Source organism: Mugil cephalus, chromosome 10 (genome assembly GCF_022458985.1).
Source record: "Mugil cephalus isolate CIBA_MC_2020 chromosome 10, CIBA_Mcephalus_1.1, whole genome shotgun sequence".
NCBI classification, from domain to species: domain Eukaryota; kingdom Metazoa; phylum Chordata; class Actinopteri; order Mugiliformes; family Mugilidae; genus Mugil; species Mugil cephalus.
This window is the reverse complement of record NC_061779.1, coordinates 27,692,643-27,715,396: the sequence shown is the minus strand read 5'-3', so window position 1 is coordinate 27,715,396 and position 22,754 is coordinate 27,692,643. Positions and strand designations below refer to the sequence as shown.

General features: G+C 41.6%; 1 protein-coding gene across 2 annotated transcripts in view; it reads left to right on the top strand.

Annotated features, from left to right (window-relative positions):
- Positions 1-22,754, top strand: part of ripor1 (RHO family interacting cell polarization regulator 1) — a 108,184-nt gene that overhangs the window by 4,624 nt on the left and 80,806 nt on the right. The window contains exon 2 of one of the 2 annotated variants that reach the window (XM_047595685.1): positions 15,466-15,619. The exons of the other annotated variant lie outside the window; for it this stretch is intronic. The gene's annotated coding sequence lies outside the window, so the exon portion shown is untranslated. The remainder of the gene's footprint in view (positions 1-15,465; positions 15,620-22,754) is intronic. 2 annotated transcript variants of the gene reach the window in all.

The following is a 22,754-nucleotide window of genomic DNA, read 5'->3' as shown; positions in this document are numbered from 1 at the left end:
CACAAGTGTGTGGTTAGTTCTCCAAGATGTTTGGAACAACCGACCATCAGAGATCCTTGTGCAAGTGTGCGCAAGTGTGTCCAAAATGGCACTCCTGGAGTGCAACGTCGCGGAGCTCTCGGAGTCAACTTATCATTTTTCTTATCTTTTTTCTTATCTCCTACTTTTTACTCTTTTGTGCCGAGTTGAGGCACACACGCCTAAAAGTATCCATGAACGGGAGAGCAGTCATCGTGGACTTTTTGACCCAAACACGCTGGAGTCATACCCAGAGCTAACATGCTACGTGGACTCGACGCAAGGCCGGCCCCCGACAGGGAGCTCTCCCAGGCCAAAGTGGAAGTGCAGCAGACGGGGAGGAACTGACCCAAGGCTCCAGCACTTGGCTACCAACGGAAGGCTACCCCTCTTGATCATACTGCTTGCAAGCGTAGCTGCTCCATACTGTGTTTCCATGAAACCTGGGTGGGACAGAGAGGACACCCGGCAAGGCAGTAACACCAGACAGCTACACTGTCTTCAGAGTGGACCAATGTGCAGTGGAAAGCAGCAAGACCGGCGAAGGAGGAATGGCCGTACTTGTCAAACAGTCCTGGTGTACTGACTGTAAGATCATCTCTAAGTCCTGTTCTGAAAATGTGGAATATCTGACTTCGACACTAAGACCCAATTCCAATTCTCCCCCTTAGCCCTACCCCTTAACCCTTCCCCATAGTCTACCCCTTCCCGACCGTCTCATTTCCTAGGGGAATGTTTTCCCCTCGGCCCAAGGGCCGTTACGTCACAAAGCATTGCTGTTTGCTTGTGGAGGTGACAACAGTAGCAAACATCCAAGATGCCACTACCAGCTGTTGCGGAATCTGTTTTGGCCCTTCATATATATTTATGACTTTCTGCAGCAAGACGAAGACGTATGAGAAGACGACGGTATCTGAGGAACCTGCAACCGCTGTCGGCTTAGTGTATGGTGCGTAAAATGTATGTTTCATTGTATTTAACGGCTAACGTTAGCATAGCAGTAAAGGTACCTTAACGGTAACATGTCTGTGAACCTTATTTATTTTATTATTTTTTCTTCATTTTTGTACTGTGTCTCTCTGCCTCACTGCAAACACAGACTGTGTGTGTGTAATCACTTTTTCTACATATAAGTATTACACAAGGAGATGATGCGAGAGGAAAATACAAAAAAAATATACAGACTTCAGGGTTAAAGTAACTTATAAACATCAGTTATGTGAGTTTGGTGATATAATTATGAAAACAGTGCCATGTCAATTCATGCAATTCTTAACTTGTACTCTATTGTTATTCCCCTGCCAGTGTGTGTACTACATACTGGGCAAGGGTATACAGTAAAAACTCAGTTCACTAATGGTGTGAAAATTATTTATTTTTTCAGACTGATTGTCCAACCATGTGAGATCAATGAAACGTGCCAATCTTAAGGATATTGTGTGATGTGGACCAAGAGCTCAAGCAGGACTTCAGGCTAACCAGGAGAGCTATGAACAGTTTGCAGAAGCTTCTGCACAGAGAGCAGGACCATGGCTGGGGCAATGAAATTGAACTTCTCATTTACACCTATTGGGTGGCACACGGGCTGTCTTATCGAGTTGTATGTAGTGTATTCAATGTCCCCAAAGCAACGGTTCACCATGTAATACACCGGGTGGCACAATATATATGGAAGAAACTGAATGTAGTTATCTCTTTTCCACGGCTGAGGAACTTCAAGCTGTGGGAGAGGGGTTTGTGAATTTGTCTGGGACCACAGCATTTCACAATGTTGTAGGGGCAATAGACTGTAGCCACATCAGAATCAAACCGCCACAGCTACACTCCCTGGACTACCTGAACTACAAAGGCATCTATTCCATCAATATGCAAGCCATATGTGACTCCAGTGGTAGATTCCTTGACATTTATGTGGGCTACCCAGGATCAGTGCGTGATACCAGAGTTATGAAAAACAGCAATTTCTACAGAGGAAGATGTTACCCTCCACCAGGTTACATCCTTTTAGGTGACGGTGGATATCCGTGCCTCCAGACCCCTGTATGCCTGATCACACCTTTTAAGGAGCCTGTCCATGGACGAGTCCAGCAGCAGTTTAATCACTTTCAGTCCAGAGCACGTAGCATGATTGAGAGAGCTTTCGGAATGATGAAGACAAGGTGGAAGTCTACTCTCTTCCAAGCACTAGAGGTGAAGCCCGCCTTTGCACCTGTTAGTGTGTTTGTTAATTCTTCTAGAAAAACCACCATACAACTTCTTGTTATCAATTTAAGCTATTTATCCAAAAATGTATTGGAATATAGAAATACATGCACATGGACCTTGTCTGTTCAGTTAGTCTTGGCCAACGTCCCAGAAAAGGATGATTTTCAGTAGTTTTACACCATTATGACAGTTTCAACAAAATGAATATGATTGGTTGGCTACAGGTAGGGAGGAGTCGTGGTTTAGACTTAATTCTCCCATCGTTGGTGGACAGGTCGATCCCAACCCTTGGCCACTCAGGTCCTCCAATCCCCTGGGACAGCGCCCTAGAAAGAAGAGAAAGTCCTTCCTACCTCTTCCTCCCTGACATAGACGTCACATGCTCTGTACCGTGCTCATCCTGTGACTCCCTCCTTTGCAACTTTTATCACTACAGAACAGCTCCTCGTTGTTCTCTATTTTGTCTCTCAGAATCGCTATATGTTTCCTTCTTGCTCTGTCCTAGTCTGCTGATTGCTACTTTCTCAACATGTATCAACCCTACGCAAGTAAACTTAAACGGGGTTGATGCTCTTGACCCTCCCATTATCTAAGACCTCATTCTTTATTTGATTATATGAATGTAAATTATGTTAATATTCACGCTTCTAAATACAACCTAGAAAATCTCAACTGATTATAACACGTCAAGACAAATATCAAAATATAATTCTAACACACCTCAGGTCATTGCATCCTGTGCATTTCGTCTGATGAAGATATGGTGAGGGATGACCTGGACCCACAGCCTCCATGTGAACCAAATTGGCTGCCCTAATTTCAGATAACCCATGAGATACTGACGTACAGGACACCAGCACATGTTAAGAAACACTGGTGCATTAAACAGGCCAATGTAGCTACTGTACATTTGTATTGTATTTGTATTTTATTCTGATTTATATTTTTTTTTATGTCCAGATAAACTTTTTTGGAGATAATGGTGTTTTTTCCCTTCCTTATTTACATAAATGTTGCCAAATAAACCACATAATGTTTTAACTTTCTGCATTATTGCAGTTTATCCAGTTAGAAGACAGATGTTGCCGAATTTCTTGCTCAATCTGTCAAAATTCTGCAGATTTCTCTACTAAAAAATGGAAAAGGTTTGCACACTGAAGGGCTCCATTATAGTGAATTTATTTTTACCAATAGTGATGGTGTCTCTAGCTGTTGCTCCTCAGCAGATCTGATGAAGAGTAACAGCTAGAAACATCAGTGCAAGCCTGGGTGCAAGCCTTTTCAAATAAACATAGAAAAATAACATCAACAAATATGAATTTTTTTACAATTTATTGTATTACAATATAAAACAAATCCATAGAACAAATATTTCAAAATATTAACACCATATTTAAACAACCATAAATACATTAAAAACTGTCACAAATCCTTTAAAAATATTAACTGTATTACATTTAAACAGTCATAAATAACAAAACAGTTAATAAATAATTTCAAAATATTAACATTGTATTTAGCCACAGTCATAACAAAGCATTGGAAGGAATTTATATTTTATCAATGAATTTTTCAAAGAGGATCAGAAACCTCAGTGTCCTCATGTCGCCTTTGTTCTTTCTTAGACTCCTCCATGAGGAAGTCCAAGATTGCATTTGATCCCCGTCTTCCCTTGGGTGGGGGACTGGTAGGTCTTGATCCTTCTGGTGTGCTCTCTGGTGTTGCAAAGGCTCCTGGACTGGTGTCTGGTGTTGGTGTGCTGGCTGCAGAGGGCTCAACGATCTCCTACAAGAAGTAAAGATATTGATAATTATATTATTGGCAATTACAATCCACAAAATACTATGGCCATGTTGTACAAATTATGTTTTTATTAAGGTCACTGAAATTCCTGACCACAAAAACAATGCAACGCATTTTATGTTAAATGTATTACCATCAGGATTGTTGTCAGGCCATCTTCTAGGTCATTTTCACAAATTTCCTGTATCACAACCAACACACTTGTGTTAACACACAATACTGAAAGCAACACTCCACAAGAACACACACACACATGCAAAAATGTGAATGAACAGCAAATTATACTCACTCCCACTATTTTTGGAATTCCTTCTCGTTAACTATTCTGCAGCATATCAGCCGTGTCATCTCATGCGTTGGAAACTGGGGGCAGTAAATAGAAGTGCTTTGGACCGGAATGAAATCAAACGTGTGTGAATGTGAACCGTGGCTGAAAACATGCAACTTTCCCATCTGATGCGCAACCTGCCACATATGTGTGGGAGGAAAAAAAAACAAAAACATAATAATAATGTAACGGAAGCGACATCTAACGTACATAACATTTAGCGTTCGTTGACTACATAATTAGCAATGGAATAAACGGAACAAGACAAAACAAAAGCTGATCGAATAAGAAATTAATACCTAATAAAAAATAAAAATGAGTGTCATAACTCTAAAAATCAATAATTAATGCCAAATTACCTTCGTTTGTACAACTCCTTGGACGTCCGTTCTGCCATCTCGCCGGTATGATGGGAAATCCGTTGTACCCCTTTGTTTCGAGTGAGCTCCCAGATAATCTTAATTTCTAGGGCTATGTAGCCTTTGCCGTTAGCCCTAGCCCTCGCTCAGAAGTAGAATTGGGACACCACTACCCCTCACATGAATGCGCAAACTTAGGGGGTAGGTCTAAGGGGGAGAATTGGGATTGGGCCTAAGACCATTTTATTTGCCCACAGAATTGCAGTGCATCGTTGTGTGTATATATCCCCCCCACGCAGCACTTTGTGACACACACGCAGGTCATGAAGTCTCTGAAGAAGGTGAACACTCACAAGGCAGTGGGACCCAATGGAGTGCACCCCAGAGCACTGAAGGCCTGTGGAGAAGAACTAGCTGGTGTGTACACTGACATCTTCAATCATTCACTATCCCAGGCCGTAGTCTCCCGTGTTTTCAAGTCCTCCACTATTATACCAGTCCCCAAAAGACCAGACACACCCACCCTAAACAACTTCGGGCCAGTGGCACTCACACCAGTCACCATGAAGTGCCTAGAAAAACTGGTTCTCACCCACATCAACAACACTGTTGACCCACTCCAGTTTGCCTACCGCCCCAACCATTCAGTGGATGACGTGGTAACAGTAGCCCTCCACGGAAGGAAGGCAGCAGAACATATGCCAGGATGCTCTTCCTAGACTACAGTTCTGCCTTCAACACCATCCGGCCGGGCAAGCTGATCGGAAAGCTGACACACCTCGGCGTCCAAACCCCCACCTGCAATTGGATTTTGGATTTCCTGACTGAAAGACCACAGGTGGTGAGGATGGGAAGACGGGTGTCTCAGCACAGGATCCCCACAGGGCTGCTGCCTCAGCCCCAAACTCTTCACCTTGTACACACATGACTGTGTCTCCATCCAGGACAACACCATCATCATCAGATATGCGGATGACACCACCATCCTGGGGCTCATCAAGGGGGGAGACGGGTTGGGATACAGGACTGTGGTAAACAACATCCTCATCTATGTAGAGAAGAATGACCTCATCCTCAACACAGACAAGACAAGGGAGTTAACTCTGGACTTCAGGAAGAATCCTCCCCCTCCACAGCCTCTCTTCATCAGAGGGGCTGAGGTGGAGAGGGCCAACAGCTACAGATTGCTGGGACTGCAGGTTACATCTGACCTGAGCTGGACTCTAAACACCACAGCCATAGTGAAAAAAGCCCAGCAAAGGCTTTACTTCATCAGGCTGCTCAGGAAAGCTGGGCTGAACTATCACCCTCTCACCCAGGCCTACAGAGGACTGATAGAGAGCATCCTCACTGCAGGCATCACTGTCTGGTACGGAAACACCACCCAGATAGAGAGGAAGGCTCTGCAAAGAGTAATAAAGACCCCAGAGAGGATTATAGGGACAAAACTCCCTACCTTGGACTCCATGTACGTGCAGCACTGTCAGAGAAGAGCAGAGGTAATCATTAGAGACTCACTCCACCCAGCTCACTCTCTGCTCAGACACAAACGCTGCATGTATAACCTGAGACACAGCAGAGCAGACAGTATCACTGCACATGCAACTCGTTTTTTCAATAACTTCTTTCCTGCCACAGTCAGACTGATGGCTAAACAAAACTGCTGAATAACAATACATGTACAACACTACCTCACTATACCTGTGCAATATGTAACCCCCGCAACCCCATTTATTTATTAATATTTATAAATATTTATTACTCTGCACACCACCACCTTCTGTACAGTGCATCTACACATCTTATATATATACATAAACAGATATTTTCTTTATAATGTTACATAACACCTTACCAGCTAATGTCCATATCTGTCCTTTTACCTCTTTATATTTTATCTTTTTCATTCCATTGTATTTTCGTATTTTATTTTTTATTAGGGGCTACGGGCAACGCCCCGAGCCCCTATTGTTATCCTGTGTGTTTCTTCTTCTTATTAGGGGCTACAGGGCAACGCCCGAGCCTCCAGTCTACAGCAGCAAGCTGTAAACTGGAGGCTCGAGTCCCTATTGTTATCACGCGCGTTTCTTTTTCTTCTTCTTCTTTTTTTTTTCTTCTTCCTCCCTGTTTTCATCTCTTAACTCGCCTTGCAGCTTGAAGAGCTGTAGGGTGAGTTATATATCAAAACATGCAGCTCTATCGGGATCAGTGTGCTATTACTTTTCTTTCCAAAACACAAATTTTTCGCAACAAGTGTCCCAAAAACCTGCGATAAATTTCCCATTGAAAATGAATGGGACGGCTGAAAAAAACTCGTAAAAAACACATCTTTATAAAGGTCTACTGCTCAGGCATACATTCACCTAGTTTGTGTGTGCGCTGTCTCACACACACAAACTCTCAGTTCACACAGGCCAGTCATTTTCAACAATGAACATTGTGTGCACTGTCTCACACACAAACTCTCAGTTCAACCAAGTCCACAAACAAAATATAATAATTTACGTTTAGTAGCGTTTTTCTCTTACTAAGCATGTTGCTTAGTGGGACTTCTGGCATTCCTTGTCTTGAACAATCCTCTTCAAATCTGGCTTGTATTCTGTTGTTGCCACTCGAAGCAATTCTCTCACATGGGTGTCAGTCAGAACGGATCGATGCTTTGATTTCACATGTCTCAGGATAGAAAACACAGACTCGCAGACGTATGTTGACCCAAACATTGTCAGTATCTTAAGCGCAGCCCGTTTGACATTGGGGTATTTTTCCATTGCTACACTTTTCCAGAACTCAATGGTCCCTTCCCTAAAAGCAGCTTTCAGTTTCACTAAGATCAATCATCTCCAACTCAGCCGCAGCCTCATCTGTGACTAGCGGGGCTTTCAAACAGTCCGTCTCCGCATTAAATGGGTCGACGAGCAACGTAATCTGTGGCCTTTTCAGTTGTAGATCACGGAACCGGGTCACAAACATGTTTTGCAGGTTTTCAACCAGTGTTGCATATCTGGCTCTTTGCTTATTCAGGGTGGCGCTGGTGACTTGCCCGCTGGCTTTTAGCAGAGTGGGAAAATGCGTTACATCTCCATCCGTGGCTATTGCAGTTAGTTTCGGTATGGGCAGATTTGCTTTCTCAAATGCAGCCATCATTGTTTCTTTCACATCTATGCCACGGGTTCTGTCTTTTAATGGCACAATATCAAGGAGTTCTTCTTTGATCACACAATTGTTTGACACAGACCGTGCAAATATTGCCAATTGAGGCTTTAAAATATTCACATGAGACACTAAAATATTCACATGCTTCAAGGTCAGAGTGCAACTGTGATTCAATAGCCGTGTTGATGTCCGATATTCTGCGTTCAATAGTGTGGGGGGACAGTCAATGTTAGCATGGAGTGAGCTGAAGTGGCGCTGAAGATTTGATGCTTTGAAATGCGCTAATGACACCTGACATATAAGGAAGAATGGCTTGCCATTACGCTCAACAAAAAAATGTAAACTCTCCCACTCTGTTGAAAACGTCCTGTTTTCGTCTTCATATTTTCGTTTTCCTGTGCATTTTTTCCCTGCCATTTTGAGAGCGAACTTGACTCACGCACATACGAGTTTCATGTCACTCAACCCGGCTTCCAAGTCAGCTGCCCATAGACATGAAGGATAGACGCCTCGTTTGGAGGGATTCTGCTTGCATTGCCAAATCAGAGGCGGGGGGGGGGGTCTTTTCGTACGCAACCTATAAGAACAGCTGAGTCCCTCAGTTTTTCAGGAAGCCCGGCTCCATTTGTTACTTCATCGCTCCCAATGAACGGCAAGGGGGGATGAGGCGTCTAGCTTTCTATGTCTATGAGCTTGCTACATAGGGAATGAATGGCAGCGCCAGCACCAACGTTTTGACGTTTGTCATGTGAAAGCCCCTTAAGAGCCGCATGAAACCAGCCAAAGAGCCGCATGAGGCTCGCGAGCCGTGGCTTGGCCACCCCTGACCGACAGACTTCATTTAAACTTTAAAATGTAGACACAAGCCTTTTTTATTGGTGTATTATTTCCTTGTTTTCGTTTTCATTGTTAATCAATCACTGTTCAATGACCATGATCTTTTTCGAAAAAAATCGTTTTAAAGTGCGGAATTGCATTAGAGTGAGAGCGTGTGTGAAATCACCTGAAATTTTTCTCTTTCCACGCTCGTCCCGGTCACAATTTACACATTAGACACATGATTTTTTCCACAATTGTAGACAAACTTGTTGCGTCTCTCACAATGTGCTCGGTAAAGCAGTGAGACGTACAGAATTTAAACTGTGAGCCTCTGTTCGCGGTAAAGTACCTGTTTCTTCTCCATTCACTCCAATGCAAAGATTTTCTGAGAGACGGATTAGGGACCTTTGTCTTTAACTCGCAAGTGTATCCAAAATATTTACTCTAGGAGGACAAAAAACATATCAAAATCTTCAGGATGGTCTTACGATGCCCACAGTCTGCTTGTGTTTCTGATAGGAGCTACCGTTTCGTCACAGTAAGCCCAAATGTGAGACCAGCGAAAAGGGGGGAAATCTAGCTCTTTTCTGTGTCCCAGCTCCACGCGCTTCTGTCGTCATTGACAACCGCTGTGAGTTGCCACGGCAACCCCTGAGCCGCAGCTCTGGGCCACAGCTGAGACCAATTCATTAATCAGATGTCTCTGCTGTTAATATAGCTGATCCCTGTGTTCCATACATTTATGTTACAACAATACACACCAACACACACTACACAGGTAACCTCGTGATAACAGTTATACACACACATGTGCGCGTAAGCGCGCCCTCCTCATCCAGACACACACACACACACACACACACACATGCGTGCGCACCACCCACATAAACACACATGTAACTTTATGTTATTAGAGCTACATACACACACATACACACACATGCATACACATGCACACACAAACCCACAGGAAGCTTTATGTTATTACAGTTACAGATACACTCAGGAAGAGTAGTAGGATGTACAAACATGCGCGCGAAAGCATGCATTACTCTCTCACACACAGGCTAACTGTAAGGTAACTGTGCTAACCATAAGCTAATTGTGCTAAATGTAGGCAAAGTGTACTAATTCCCATGTTGACAGAGACGGTACCCCTGGCATTAGCTCTTCCCAGAGGAAATTTTCTAGTTTATTTTTTATTCTTTACGTCTTTCTGCCCTGCACAAGTATTCCAATGTGTGAATTGATGCTGTCTTGAAGGCAAAGAGTGGTCACACCAAATATAGATTTGATTTAGATTTCTCTTCTTTTCATTCACTACGTTTTGTTAATTGATGAAAATAAACTATTAACTTCAGTTTGTGAAAGCACACACCTGCCTAAGACTTTTGCACAGTACTATGTATGCTCCAGTAACTGTTAAGCGGCTTATTGGCTAGCTAGAGATTAACCAGAAAGTCCACACACAAACACAGATAAGCATGTGGTGCTCCATGTGTCTTGACAGTGTCAGGTCATGACCTGGCCCTTTGTAAAATAGATTTGTCAATCTGCACTCTTCAGTAGAACAAAAGGTTTGTACTTGAATGACTAAATACCCTCTATCCCAAATCTCTCATGCCACTCTGAATGTATTAAAATTTTGCAACTTTTTTGTAAAAATACAGTCACTTGGTGTAAGTTAGCAAGAAGGTTTTAAATTGTTCACTGAACAGAAGCCAAAGATTCTGTTCAGTGAATCTGAGAAACTTTTAAGTAACTTTTGTTACTACTTTAGGGACTTAGCATGTTAGATTACATAAGAGAATTTAAATGCTAGGGATTTGTAAAATATTGCCCATGTATGCATTCTCAATTATCTCATCTACTTTATGAAGTGAAGTAATAGGAATATTTTGGTCTGAATACAATATCGCTATTGCTCACTTCACCTGTGGTTCTGTTAGAGGAATCAACTAGTAAAGTAAGCTTCAATGGTCCAAAGGGCCTGTTCGGACCTTGCATTAAGATCCAATCTAGGGTAATCTGATTGCAGGTGACTAGCTTCAGTTACATCTGTTCAGATCCTGCATTAACATGATCTCAATTTTGTGCTGGGGCGCGTGTTTTTTTTTTTTTTTTTTAATCAACAGCTGTCTCTAGCAGATCTGTATCAAATAACTCCAAATTATAACTCCAGATTCCAGATCCAATCCTGGACTTCAACCCTCCAACCATTATCACATTTAGGTACTTATATTAAATACTTCCATTTGTAAATCCTTACTTGGATTTATTTTATTTATTTTTTAGGTTAGTTAACAGCTTCAATGACAGCATATTTTGACAGCATATTTTAAAAGACTCATTACTAACAAACATCACTTATGCCAGGGCTAGTGGAACTAGTGAAAATCGTCTTGTCAAGAGTTCTTGAAATAAGATGTGATATTTAGGACTTTTGAGATAGAAGTGATCTAGAAATTAGCCAGGAAAACTTATTTTGAGCTATATTTTACCAGTACTAGAAAGTGTTGTGTATCATTATAAGCTTGTAATACGCAAAAGTAGCATTTTTTCCCTCAAAAGTAGCTTTTTGTTTTTTTTTTCACTGTTCATGGCATCCCCCTTATTTCAAGTATATTTAACTCATTTTAAGTTCTAAAATAGTGACATTATACTAGGTTTTAGACCACCACCAACTTGAAATAAGATTATAAAGTGATTATTTAAGCATTTTATGATAAAATATGTCTTGAAGTTAGCTGGAAATATATATATAATATATATATATTATGCATTTTTTTTTACTCATTAACAAGTGCTTTTGTTTCAGAATAAGACACAATTCATCTCAATTCAAGTGCATTTAACTTACTGTAAGCTCTACAGTAGTGATACTGTTCTAGATTTAAGACAACCACCTACTTCAATGAAAACGAACAACAATGAAAGTATTGCATTAAACAAATGTTATTTTCTCTGAAAAAAAAAAACAGACATGATCAACTGACATCTGTCCCCTCAATACACATACAAAGTGCTTATTATTGCAACATCCAACTTAAGTGTTTTGCGCTCACATTAATATGAATATCTTACCAATGTGTCCCTCAATACATCAATGAAGTTCTTATTATTGCAACCTTAACAGTGGACTACATTTCCTAAATTACGAATATGAATGGAAATGGCTTCACTTGCCAACAAAAGCTTTCCAGTCAGCCACGCCCTTCTTGAAAGATGGTGTGAGGTCTTGCTCATGGATTTTGTCCAAGACGACATCCGTTTGTATGACAGAAAGCAGAGTGGCTACGCACCTGGGGTACGTAAGGTGTAGAGTATACGTGTTCTTATGGCCTATAATAGTAGGCCATAAGGTATAAAACACCCTCTGTAACCTTGTCTTTTGGGAGCGTAGTTATCGGCACATCTCCTACAGCCAGGAGGCAGTTGGACGAACTCACAATAAGGACTGGACAGGAGGTGTTTCTGCAAGTAGTCATTGGGGTCTTTGTTTTCCTTAAACACAAGACATGGACATCTTTCCATCAGGATAAAGCACTTTTGTTTAAATTATCAATACCACATTTTTCAAACTTAGCCCTTCTTACAATCAAATAACCTTCTAAAGCAAAATGAAAGGTGCAGTACATATTAAGTTACAGCTGAAGTTGCTACTTTTAAAGTTCCCCAATGTATTTCCTGTTCACATACTGTACAATCAAACCTCCCAAAAGGGTGAAATCATATAAAGCAGTGGTACCCAAGCTCCCTCAAGTAAACCTGCTATGTAGTCACGTTCAAGTGCTGTGATGGGAAAACAGTAAACAGAGCTAAAATGAAAGGTTCTAAAACACACCGATTGTGGCTGCAAATGGGAACTATTAGTCATTAGCTAACCAGCTTCTAAATCTGTGTCTGGCTCACAGTTTATGCTATATGATTTGTGTCCAAGGGTTTGAGAGAGTGAGCCCTTTGGTTGAGAGATATACACAGCCAATGAGATTGACCGGCCTCAATATACCTCCAGCAACCCACCACAGCTCCCCCTCTGGATTTTTTTTTTTAATATCAGTCATTTTAGTGGTTCTTGAGGAGTCCAATATTTACTGAGGTGGTGCACTGTCTAAAAATCTTTAGAACCACAGATATAAAGAATATGTGTCTGTGGGTCTACTGTACAAATTATGTTTCTAAACACACTATATTTGAATGTATAGAAATGTATTTAGATTTGTTGGGCTACGCCAATCTTTTTAAGTCTTCACTAGGTCAATAAAACCTGTTATTAACCACATAGTGCATTCATTTTTGCTTACCTCAAGGACATGGACTAGAGTTTTACTCGCATGTCCTAACTTTGGAGGAGCAGATGAAGAGGGGAACAATGAAGGCAGCACATGTAGGATACTGAGAGCCTGTTCAGCTGTTTAGGATAATATGTGTTACTTTTATTATTTATTTTCTTAAATCTTAGTAAGACTAATTCCTGAAACAAGATGATTTTATCTTTTGCAAATAACACAGCAACTTAAAAACCTCTTCAAATGTCAAAAAAGCTTGTTTCATATGACATATGCCTCAAAACAAGATGTTTTCAAGACTTTTTCACTTGAATAAGATATTGTCACTTAATATGAGATGTATTGTCTTAAAATAAGTTCCTATATCTTGCTGAAAATGGCACTTGTTAGGCAATTGTCTCTTATATTACTTGAACAACCTTGCTCCACCATATTTATCTGATTTGCTTCAGCCTTACTGCCCATCCTGATCCCTAAGATCAGCCGACCAGCTGTTGCCGACAGTCCCTAAAACAAGGCTGAAGCTCAGAGCATTTGCTGCTGCTGCACCCAAGCTTTGGAATGACCTCCCTTTAAAGGTCAGACAGGCCTCCTCGCTTCCTGTTTTCAAATCTCTTCTAAAAACACACTTTTACTCCCTCGCCTTTAACTTACCTTAATTTTTGTCTGTCATTGGCTAAAAAGCACTTGCAGTGAGCTTGTTTGTTCCTTTATTCTGTTTTCTTTGCTTTTCTTGTTTGTCTGTTTTTTGAAGTGATTTTGTGTTTGTGCTTTTATGCCTTTTATCTTAATCTTAAACTTATTATACGTCCCAATGTAAAGCACTTTGGCTTCTAGGTTTTTACTGGTTTTTAAATGTGCTATCTAAATAAAGTTGATTGATTGATTGATTGATAGTAAGTGTAGTGAGATATTTTGACTAGAAATGAGACAAATATACTTGATAAGATTTTCTTTTTTTTCCAGTGTGGTCGCATTTTGCCCCCCGCATTTGAGGCAGTGCGAATAAATTTTCCATCCACTCGCACATGTGCGACCGGTAAATTTGCAGATTTCTTAAAAATTATTATTAAATATTTTTTTGTTGCTCACAAACTTCTGCTCCACACTTCAGCTCAGGTTCAGCTTAAAGACTGATCTCTGAAGGGCAGAGATTTTTGTTCATTTTTTAATTCTAAATTTTTTAAATCAAACAAATGTTTTATTACATGATTGTTAATGGAAGCTCATAGTTGAATTAGTCCTAAATCATGTTTGGGAAACTTGACCAGCCGGGGAATGCATGTGCGACTGTGTATATATACAGCTTGTATAGCCATGACCGACACTTTTTCAACAAAACGTAGACAATTGGTAATTGGTAGGTGCTTTGCATCTGAGGAGAAGAGGAGATTCGGTGGCAGACATCGGACTCTGCGAGACACAGTGATTAATATCAGCAGCCTTTTGAAAGAGCGGGGGTTTGACAGGTCCATTCTTCAGGTCATCAACAAACTGAAAGTGTTAAAAAAAATACACCCATACTGCCAATTGTGTACCTGCAATATATGCGATGACGTACTAGAAGGAGGAAAAAAGAGGCACGCAGCTCTCACAGTGGGAGGTCTGACCCGGGACTTCTGGTGATGGGAAAGTGCACCAAAGATGAGTCGGGTCTGAAAATGCCAGGTCAACCCGGGATTTTTGATGTGAAAGGGATATTACTTTCTCCCCAGCAAACCCAGAGTTACAAATTAGATAATTCCTGATAATGAATACGACTCAGATCGTGAGGAAATGGTCGTGGTGAAAAAAGGCGAGAAATTCTGTTTTCGTGGGGAGTGGCTGCGCAAGTTCACCTGGCTGAGGTACTTCAAAGAGCCGAATTCAATGAACTGTAAATTCTGCTGTCGATACCCACAACAGGTCGGGAACACAAAATTTGCTGATAATACTGGCACTACACAATTAAAACATGACATACTGGTCAAACGCAATGCCAGTCTAAAACATAAAATGTGCCAGGACCGGTGTAATGAAAGTGCAACTTCACTTCGAAGACAATAGGCTGCTTTTGACGCAACCTACACATCTAAGACAGTTATTGTCTCCTATGTTTAGGTTGCAGCGGCACAGTGGCTCAGTGGTTAGCGCTGATGCCTCCCAGCGAGAAGGTCCCGGTTCAAGTCGGGCCTTCCTGGGTGGAGTTTGCATGTTCTGCGGTTTTCTCCGGGTACTCTGGTTTCCTCCCAACTCCAAAGACATGCTTGTTAGCCTGATTGTTTAGGTTGTGTCAAAACGGTTGTACAATAAAACATGAATTTAAAACATTATAGTTTGTGCATTTATTATCAAAGTATTTATCAGTAATACAGTACTTTGCAAGTCGATTTACAGTGCGCCCCTAAATTTTGTACTTGCATCCCTAAAATTTTAAGTTAGGGGCCACTGTGCCCCTCGTAAAAAGACGTTAGTCTGGAGCCCTGACTTATGGTGATTTTTTTCTTTTCAGGTGATCATATTCAATGGTGATTTTGGTTTGGAAATTCTGGTGGGGCCATGCAGGAAAATCATATAATGGAATCCAGAAATATCATGATCAGTGCCCTCACAAAAAAACACTGTAGCAGGAGAGAGAGGGGACCACAGCACCTGACAAGAAATAGGTGAGACAAAATTGCACCTGAATAATGCCATCACACAAACAATACACACACCAGTACAATACTGCAGACCAGGGCCATCTCGGCTGTGCCCCACTGTGTGGAAACAGAGATGCAGCATCAGGCACAATGAACTATTCATTTAAAACACTACAAAAAGTGTTTACAGAGGAAATTGTGTTCATCAAATGCGGACATTTCATTGGGGACAGAGTTTATTATTTATTAACTTATGCACAACAACATTGCGCACCAGCCCCTAATGCAAAAACGCAGCAGAAGCAGTGATCTGAATTTTTATGCCATAAAACAAGGCTAAAACTAAGGCAACTATTCTTTCATTTCACCACTTCTCAAATAAGCTTATTTAGTTCTAAATGAGTGGAGGTTAGTTGTAGAGAATTGTATTAGGAACATCTATGGGTGGTGTCCAACTGAAACCTGCTAGTGGATGTCAGATGGATGTTCAGATTAACCTGGGTGGTTTACTGTTTTTCCCCATAATTACTACTACAAATCAGAGAGAAGAAATGTAGTTTACGAAGCTCAGTGCTCTGAGGATCACACAGACATTGAGGAAACAAAAAGAAACCCTTCACAAACTTATTGCCCTTCAGGTCAGGACTCAGCAGTCCATCTACACTTGAAATTCAAGGGATGCTCTTTTAAGGACAACAAACCACACAACTGGAAATACTCAGTGTCTTATTAGCCACCTACTCTCTTCCAACTGCTTCATTAATAAAAAACAAAAATACATACAATACAGCACATATTCATTTATTAATGAACATGTGCTGAATCTTTATGTTGTAACACGTTATTCACATCATGTGTCGCTCATTTAACGACTAGGAAAACAGACAAACGTGTGGATTCACTTTACCAGAAGGGACTGTAACAGCGCACCGTGCAATTTATCCGGCATCATAATTTCAAACAAAGGCGGCAATATTTCACAGGAGGAATTGATAAGGGAAGAAATAAAGAATAGGAATCGATGGTTTGAAGCGGGTAGAGTGGGTTGTCCACAAACTGAAGGGTTAGCCGTTTGTTTCCCGGAATGTGCAACTGGCACTGGTGTGTGAATGTGTGTGTGGGTGGATGTGTCTGAAACTGTAGAAGCGCTTTGGGTGCTATATATAAATCTTCGCTGTTTTTTGCTGGCTAATTCGTCCCAGAGTTTTGAAGCGATATGAACAAAACCATCTATCAAAACATGCGTCTCCATCAGGAATTGTGTGCTATGACCTGGGTAAGCGTCCAACAAAAAAGCCACTGATATGTCCCACTGAAATTAATGGAGAAGCCCAAAAAAGTTGCAAACATACGTCTGTACGAGGCATGACAATTGAGTTTTTTTCCACAAAACAGCATTTCAATATCTACTACAGTTTAGTCGCAGTTTACGTTTAGGGGACATTTAAGAAAAACGCTGACATTAACTCTAACTTCAGGATTTCTTAATTTTTCATGAAAAGTATCTCCACATTTTTTAAGGTAAAGAGATAACAATAATGTACATAATGTACTTTGTAAAAACATAGGGATTTTTGTTGGCTTTCAGATGGTGTTGGTCTGGTTCCTGTTGGTCTTACAGTTTGGACTCCAGGCTCAGTTGAGCAGGGAGTATACCGAGCACTTTTCAAACTTTTTCCTATCCATGTGTATGTGACAGTTCCCTCCCATTTTTCGATAAAAATCTGAGCGCATAATCATCTCGCTCTCGTCTTAGGGAGTTTTCACAGTACGTGCGTCCTGTGGGTGTCGCTCTCAATGTGTTCATTTTCCCTCGTACGACTGATTGTTGCCGAGATATAAGCAGTTGTTTGGAGGGCAATACAATGTTTGCACCTACCCCTGCGTGAAGGCAGCAGCTGTTGGCCACGGTAGCCATGGCAACAGAACCTTGATGAGCAGGCACGGACACAGAAAAGCCTCAAAAGGTCTGCCAAAAGATTATGACCTCCTCAGACATTAACAACAATGGAGAAGGAGGGCAGATATGATTCCATGACCCCCCTTCAAATGACCCCCCATCACTACTCTACGCCCAAATGCGCCCCCCATTCAAAGGCAAAGCAGGTGGAGAATCTATGATCAATCTATGAGTGGTTGGACTGAGTGGGCATTGTCTTGTGCCAGTGGAAGATAGATCTGGCAGTCATCGGCATAAAAATGAAATGAGATACTGTGTTTCCTAAAAATAGAACTGAGGGGGAGTAAGTAAAGAGCAAATAAAAGAGGACTGAGGATTGAGTCCTGGGGGACCCCATGTGGAAGAGGAGCTGCTGAAGACTGAGGTATTAGTGCGCGCTGGCGCTCAGTGGGGGCAGGGTGGGGTGCTTAGTGCCACAACAACCCCCCACCCCTAAGCTGAGGTAGACAGCGTTCTACTGTGGACACATGGATACACTCAAGCACTTTTACCACAATCAACATATTTACATTCGGCATGGAAACAAATGAAAGAAATTGTATATTTAAGTTTTGGATTCCTTTCTTCTTTTCTCACCCAAGTCAGGGTTCATTCAGTATTTTGAGACACTTTTCTGACTTGCTTTCCCTGTACGAAGGACAAAATTAAAAGTCAAGTTAGATTTGTGGGTTACAGAGAATGTCCTTTGTTTAAATCATTTTCCTAAAGCACAAAAAAAAGTAAATATATATATATATATATATATACAGTGGGGGAAATAAGTATTTGATCCCCTGCTGAATTTGTAAGTTTGCCCACTTCCATAGAAATGATCAGACTCTGGTTTTTATGGTTGTTTACTGGTTATGGGTATAGACAGAATATCAGTCGAAAATGCATAAAAAACACACAATCTAAAAGTTATAAATTGTTATGTATTTTATTAAGGGAAATAAGTATTTGATCCCCAACAATTCACTTAGAATTCAGGCTCCTACAGATTGGCTGGTGCGCATGTGGCACACAGCTGTGCTCAGTCAACTAATTACCAATACTCCTGATCTTAACTCGTCATGTATATAAAGCACACCTGCTCTAAGAATCAGTTTCTTACATTCCAACTTCTACAGCATCATGGGCAAGACCAAAGAGCTGTCAAAAGATGTCAGGGACAAGATTGTAGACCTGCACAAGGCTGGTATAGGTTACAAAACCATCAGCAAAAGGCTTGGTGAGAAGGTGACAACTATTGGTGCCATTATTCGCAAGTGGAAGACCCATAAAAGGACCATCAACTGTCCTCGGTCTGGAGCTCCCCGCAAAATCTCACCTCATGGAGTGAGGATGATGATGAGAAAGGTGAGGGAGCAGCCTAAAACAACACGGCAGGAGCTTGTTAATGATCTGGAAGCAGTTGGGACCTCTGTCACCAAGAAAACAGTTGGCAACACACTGCGCCGTTATGGATTGAACTCTTGCAGTGCCCGCAAGGTCCCCCTGCTCAAGAAGGCACATGTACAGGCCCGCCTTAAGTTTTCCAGTGAAGATCTAAATGACTCAGAGAAGGCTTGGGAGAAAGTGCTGTGGTCTGACGAAACCAAAGTTGAGCTATTTGGCATTAACTCGACCCGCCGTGTTTGGAGGATGAAAAAACGTGAGTATGACCCAAAGAACACCATACCCACGGTTAAGCATGGAGGTGGAAACATCATGCTTTGGGGCTGTTTTTCAGCAAAGGGTACAGGGCAACTTCACCGCATTATGGGGCCAATGAATGCAGCCATGTACTGTAACATCTTGGACAAAAACCTTCTTTCCTCAGCAAGAACACTGAAGATGCCTCGTGGGTGGGTTTTCCAACATGACAATGACCCAAAACATACTGCCAGGACAACAAAAGGAGTGGCTCAAGAAGAAGCATATTAAGGTCATGGAGTGGCCTAGTCAGTCTCCAGACCTTAACCCGATCGAAAACCTGTGGAGGGAGCTGAAGCTCCGAGTTTCCAAGAGGCAGCCAAGAAACTTGAAGGATTTAGAGACTGTCTGTAAAGATGAATGGGCCAAAATCCCTCCTGCGCTGTGTGCAAACCTGGTGACCAACTACAAGAAACGTCTCATCGCTGTGCTTGCCAACAAAGGTTTCTCTACAAAGTACTGACTTGTGTTGTGCTTGGGGATCAAATACTTATTTCCCTTAATAAAATACATAACAATTTATAACTTTTAGATTGTGTGTTTTTTATGCATTTTCGACTGATATTCTGTCTATACCCATAACCAGTAAACAACCATAAAAACCAGAGTCTGATCATTTCTATGGAAGTGGGCAAACTTACAAATTCAGCAGGGGATCAAATACTTATTTCCCCCACTGTATATATATATATATATATATCTATCAATGTGACTCCCCCTACCCTCACCATGCAGTGAATGACGTCAACATCGAAATGATGGCCTGGCTACAAGGGCCACTCCAAACTGACAATGTTTGCTCTATGAAAATAAACCTAGCTGGGCCTGAACTTTGCTAAGACACTATTGTCAAGAAGGTGGCATATTGTCTGGGATCAGAATGAACCCAGAGGCTCCGCTGACTCTAGGACAACTACAGGGACGACCCTGCAGCACCCTGACTACAGCCCTCATAGGAAGGCAAAAAAAGGAAATCTTTGACAAGTACCATTACCAATAATGATGTCAATCCGAAAACTAAATGGCATTGCAGCAATTATGTACGGTTGGCATTATTTGCATGTCTTAGTTGTTTTGTACTGTTTTTTTTTCTTTTTTTTTCTTTTTTCTTCCAGAACATGGTGGACCCTCAGGGGAAAAAACGAAAACTCTCTCTATACTCCTGTCAGCCACCAGCTGAGGGGGCACCAACTCTTGCTCCGGGGCTGTGTGTACAAATAGACTTTATGTACAGGGTCATCTCAAGTCACACATACACATGTACAATGCCACCTAAAGCACCAGTGTTGAAGGCAATATAAATACCCCTGAAATGGTGGCAGCATGTCGCCAGTAGCTCTGTGATGTTCACCTTTTTAGGTTATTGTTATTGTGTTATTGGTTGTTTGTTTGTCTGACGTTTGTTTGTGTTTTGGTGCCTTGAACCAATCAACATGGTTTTTGATATTTTTTGTCTTTTTGGGATATTTTTATTTTGTGTTTTTCTGGACTTTTTGTTTTTGGCTGGGGAGCTCGGTGACTGTTGTATCCGTGTCCCCTGAGCTGCCCAGAGTGAGGCCTTAGATTCTCTCTGGACTTCAGATGAAGTGCTGGGGAAGCCAAGGTGGAGTTGGAGGTGGATGAGTAGAGAAGAAGGTTCAGTCGGGTTGATGGTGCCATCTGTATTCTTGGGGAACATGAGGTGTTTGGCAGCAAGATGGATGGACTGTATGCGTTGGATGGGACCTAGAGACAGTGTGTCATAAGAATTGCTTTGGAGACCCGGGTTCATACTTACCACAGTCTGTCTGTGCCCAGCTTTGGGGCTCTATGTGTGGACATGCTCCGTTGGCGTTTACGTCACTCCCTCAGCGGACTAGGAAACACCATGTGACACGATCCATGCCACTGTTGCTATGGAACTGGCCAAACAACAACATCACCTTGGACACTATTTTGCTTACTACTGTACATTTGTTGATCATGCTAATTCCTGTAATTTTTTTGATCACACTGTTCATTTTACCAGATAATATTTATTTTTATTTTATTTTATCTTTCTTGTGGTTTTTAAGAGTGTTACTTTCATGTGCAACGAAGCTACTGTGAAAAAGTAATTTCCCTCATGGGTCTTTAAAGTCTGTCTAAGTCTAAAGCAGTCCTGGCTCTGCTCTGTACCTGATGGCCCTGGCAACAGGGCGACCAGGGCGAACAGGGCTAAGTCACACAGACCGCCAATGTTCGTTGATGTGTCAGAGGAGAATGGGCAGACTGGTTCGAGATGGTAGAAAGGCAACAGCCATCTTCCCATCTACCCATCTTCTGACAGCTACTTCCAGCAGGATAATGCACCATGTCACAAAGCTCATATAATCTCAAACTGGTTTCTTGAACATGACAGTGGGTTCACTGTACTCCAATGGACTCCACAGTCACCAAATCTCGTAGACAGACTTTAACCCCTCACTGTTCCACTGGGTCTTATATGGGACAGCAGTAATTTTTGAACAGATATGAGCTCTGAAAATAAGTTGTGTTTGTGCAAATGATATAAGCCATTATAGGATTTGACCAACAGAGCTGACACAACCAACACATTTTGTTCCAACAATAAAAACAAGAAACAAGCATAAACTCTCCAAAAAAAGCCTCATATTGATCCAACAATCAATTTTACCCAGGTCAAAACACTCCGTTTGTATTGTTAAGGGTCCAAACTGTCAATTTCAGTCACATATTCAGTCCTAAAACTACTTTTAGTTCCATAATAATCCACAAAGAGCTATTTCAACATCTTGGATGAAGAAAGCGATACGTCGCAATCAGGTCGCAATCTTCCTATTTTATCAAAAAACACACTGTTGTCTAAGCCCCTTCCCCAATCTTTTTTGGGGCTTTTTGGCCTCTAATGGACAGGAAAGTGTAGAGTGTAAATGAGGAGGCAGAGAGGGGGGAATGACATGCAGGAAAGGCCACTCGGTGCAGGATTTGAACCGGGCCGCCTGCAACGAGGACTGTAGCTACACCCCCCCTTCCCTTCCCTTCCCTTCCCTTCCCTTCCCCCCCCCCCCCCCCCCCCCCCCCCCATTCTTTGAGGCACAGACTGGGCCAGTTGCAGAGAACTTAGCCAATGATTGGCAACCCCTTTGACATCTAAAATGAAGATAACACTGCATGTATCGTTTTACCTCTATGCTAGGCCTATGTATAAAAAATTATAGTGTGTTGCATTTATGAAATGAAAGAACTGCTAAAGAGAAAACTAAATTTTATTTATGCATACATAACAGGGATTTATCCATGGTTGGGTTACCTGTGGTGGAAAAGTTCAATAAATAGTGCGCTGGTCCTGCCGGTGGGTGTAGCACATCAGCAGTTGTGATGTATATTGTGAGCAACAAAAAATTAAACACATTTTATTTTAATGTTACAAGATCACCATAAATTCAAATTTAGAATTATATTTAAAAAACTACGAACTAAAATAAAATACATATGAATTAAATACTCGACAGCAAGGAGCATATGCGCTGCAATGCACTGTGG